Source organism: Asterias amurensis, chromosome 10, assembly GCF_032118995.1.
Source record: "Asterias amurensis chromosome 10, ASM3211899v1".
NCBI lineage: Eukaryota > Metazoa > Echinodermata > Asteroidea > Forcipulatida > Asteriidae > Asterias > Asterias amurensis.
This window is the reverse complement of record NC_092657.1, coordinates 14497791-14501566: the sequence shown is the minus strand read 5'-3', so window position 1 is coordinate 14501566 and position 3776 is coordinate 14497791.

Sequence of the window (3776 nt, the reverse complement as noted above, 5' to 3'; positions counted from 1 at the left end):
TGTTTAAGAAAGTACATACTGAAAAGGTTTTGTTTCTTTTATTATTCTTAACATACTCAATTGCCTTAATCTTAATGTTGTCATGTATGGACCTTAGATTAGAGGAAAAACGTCATTGGTGTCTATAAACATTTACTCATCCAAGGAAACAAAAACTAGGATCAGAAGAAAGGATTGCAAAGATCAGAACAACAACAATAGTTCCTTTCTGGAACACTCAAAGTGTGGTTAAAATTTATTGAAGCAACTATCAAATTTACGAACTATAACTTTAAACATTAATTATTGTTGTTTGTCGGAGTGTTTAAGAATGGAAATGTTGGCGAAGGTTTCTCTTTTATTTCACTTTATTGATTCACTTTTAATTATTTTGTGTTAGCATTAGAAGACAACAAAAAAACTTGTTGAATGACTACAAACAATTACTCATTTATGGCACTTTTTCAGAACGATGGAAACCAAGACAATACAAAACGTAAATGCCGAGCGGTCCGAGCTTTGAATTAAAATCATAATTATTCATAAATACCTCGGACAGTTTCGCTATTCCTATTGGTGGAGAGCGCGTCACGTGGGTGTGTATAAACATTTGTTTATGACCGGTAAAAGGTGTTGAAACATGGGCGTGACACGCAAGCTTGCACCTGTGCTTATAATACAGTTTCTTCATTCCTATTGGTCGAGAGCAACGGCTGAAACAGTCACATCACGCGATACGCGCAACGCGCACATCATTCCCTTATAAGGAGTTGTTTACCCGAGGGCGGCGGAGGGTTGTGTTGAAAGAAATCATTGCACAATTATAATGTTTGCATTTATTTAACTTTTTGACCAAAAGTGTTGATGTTTTTTTGACCGAAAAGGTATTGATGACTGGGAATCAAAGTGTGTTGAATCGGTTTTCAACTAGTGGTTTAAACCCGCCGATGCCCGGTTCTTGATAATTTTACCTCGATTTCGTATCGGTAAATTATCAAGAACCAGGCCTCGTTGGGATTAAACCACTAGTTGAAAACCTCTCCACCACACATTGATTCTCTTAGTAATACAGTTATCAGAGTGTAAGTTTGGAAAACCAGACGTAATTATTGCACTTAGGTTTGGAAAACCAGACGTTATTATTGCACTTAATGACCAGACATTATAGTTGTGAATGATAATCAAACTCTGCGCACAAGAACTGCCGGTGATGCATATCATAAATTGAAGTAAAGGCGATTTAATACAACTGTAAATCCGCTCACAAATGCCTCTTACTCTTGACACTTTTGATTAATTTTGGCATAGCAGTGGCCTTTTCCTCAATTAGTACCATTCATAAGTGGAGATACGTAATAGCTGTTTTTGACATGTTTTGAATAAAATATCTATTTCATTGCTTTTTAGTAAGCAATATTTATAGACGCCAATGCAAATGAATCAGTCAAAAACTGTAAACTACAATAGACCGTGCAGGTGTTGCGCGTTTTTGAACGTTTTAAAAATTAAAATGCGGATTGTTGAGAAAAATATTATTACAACTGTTTTTATTTTTTTAGATTTTTAAATTGAGCAAACCCAAAAGGGAACATACTGTTTGGAAGTGTTGAAATATAATACGTACCTAACTTGCACGGTCTTTTGTCTACTTATTTAATTGAATATCTGTTGGAATGCGTATGAATGGAGACAATAAAACAAACCCATTCATAACAAGTGAAACACATGTTTTTGATTGAATTATGTTAAGTGTGTTTTGTTAATTTTTTTTTTATTTTTAGACTAAAGCATATTATTAGGGAAAAAACAATGTTTTTAGGTAATGGTGTTACTTAATAAATGCATCAGGAACGCAGTCGATGAACAAACCAGTGAAAAGTCAACCTTGAACTTGGACCTAAACTAAACCAAATGGCATTGTCTGAGCAATAACTAATACTAGTGTTTGTCCAAACAGGCTTGGGACTGGAGAAGGGAAAACCAAATACCTATTTCCAAACATTTTCAAGACACACTGATTTGTTTATGATAATTGGTAAAATAAAATAATTCAAAACAAGTACATGATGATTCAAAAGTAGTCGCAAGGGGGCGTCTACCCCCTTTTGAGACAATTTAAAGCTTTAGGAATTGAAGAAGGGAGACACAATGTATTTACAGTTCAAGAATATCTGCCTTGATATTTTGTCGGATTTACATGTTGCAAAAAACATGCAAAATGCACCTTTATAGTCCCCTCAAGAAATAGTCACGAGGCTAAGAGCAATTAATAAACAGTAATCGTAAATACCTCAGACAGTTTCGCTATTCCTATTTGTGGAGAGCGCATCACGTGAGGCCGGGGGTGTTTAAACATTTTATAACCGGTTGAGCGCGGAGGGTCTTGGTGCAAGACGTTTCTTGTTACGGGCGATGCAGGTGCTGTCACTGAGTTGGCCGCGCAGTGTAAGAAAGGAAAATCAGAACATGTTGCACCAAGGCTAACCGCGCATGCGCAGAAACGGAACCAAAACTGTCGGAAATAGGCGTCTTAGTCAAAACAATGCAACACACGGACGTCGTACATGTACACACCATAGATGTAGAAACATACATAGCTCGAGCACGTCGAAAACGGATACATTTTACAGAAATTCTTACTTCATTACGCCTTTTTACCAAAAGGCATTTATGAATGGGAATAAAAGGTAGCGACTAGTTCTTTCACGGCCGTTTAAAACCTTGCAGGGTCAAATTGCCGTGTGATAAAGGCCCGAGCCAAAAGCGAGGGCCTTTATCACACGGCAATTTGACCCTGTCTATTTTAAACGGCCGTGAAATATTTAGCGCTACCCTTTAATTACCTTAATTATACACTGAATTTACATATAGGTTTGAGTCAAAGCCTCGGTAGGCATATGGTTATATGAAATCAAATCTGAAACGATTCAATTGATAGCTAAATGTTCGTTAGAATTAAACAAAAGGGCAAGTGAAAAACGTTCATACATGCATTGTTGTTGTTGTTGTTAAAAACTGTGTGTTTTTGTTTGAATTTCATAAGGCTGCCAAAACGGGCTGCCCATGTGAATAGAGTTGAACAACAGTAATTTTTAAAACAACTGACATTACATTTCTCAGGGAACTGCGGGTGGTAAACCTTTCAGTTATTTTAAGAAACCGTTTTGTCCACATGAATATTAAGTCTGCTCAGTATTCCATTAATAATTATTTGCCTTTGGGTCAGCAAAACTTGTATCTGGCGTTTGATTACTGGTATTAAGAATAGTATTATAGGTCATTTCAACTTTGTTTAGGTGGTTCCACCGTTGTTAACCGGGGGGGGGGGGGAGTCTGGCGGGCCCAATGAAGCAAAACATGTCTGGCGGTTGATACTGGTGTTATGATCTCTCCTCTGATTCAGCGTAAACCTAATAGCGGGGGTTTTGAAAAGCTGTTCTTGTCAACAGGAATTACAGCAACAATGGAAATCGGCACTGTTCAATTGTAAGCACTTACCGCGACAACAATACTCCACTGATTGTAACACACAAGGTGTTAAAATCATGGTAATTAAACTGTCCGTCTCCTGGTATTTTCATTTTAAGAATATTAGTATCAATTTTTAAATATAGGTGCTTTTACAACAGCCGAGTTACAGCCGAGTTACTGTCATCGGGGGTGCTTCACAAGCACACCGTCTATTTATTCGCATTCGAATGGCGCGGGTAAGCTTTCGTGGTGTTTCGTCATCGCAGAGGCCGATGCATGAATATTCACCCTGTAAATGACTTACCATAAAGGCACCTTGTGAAACG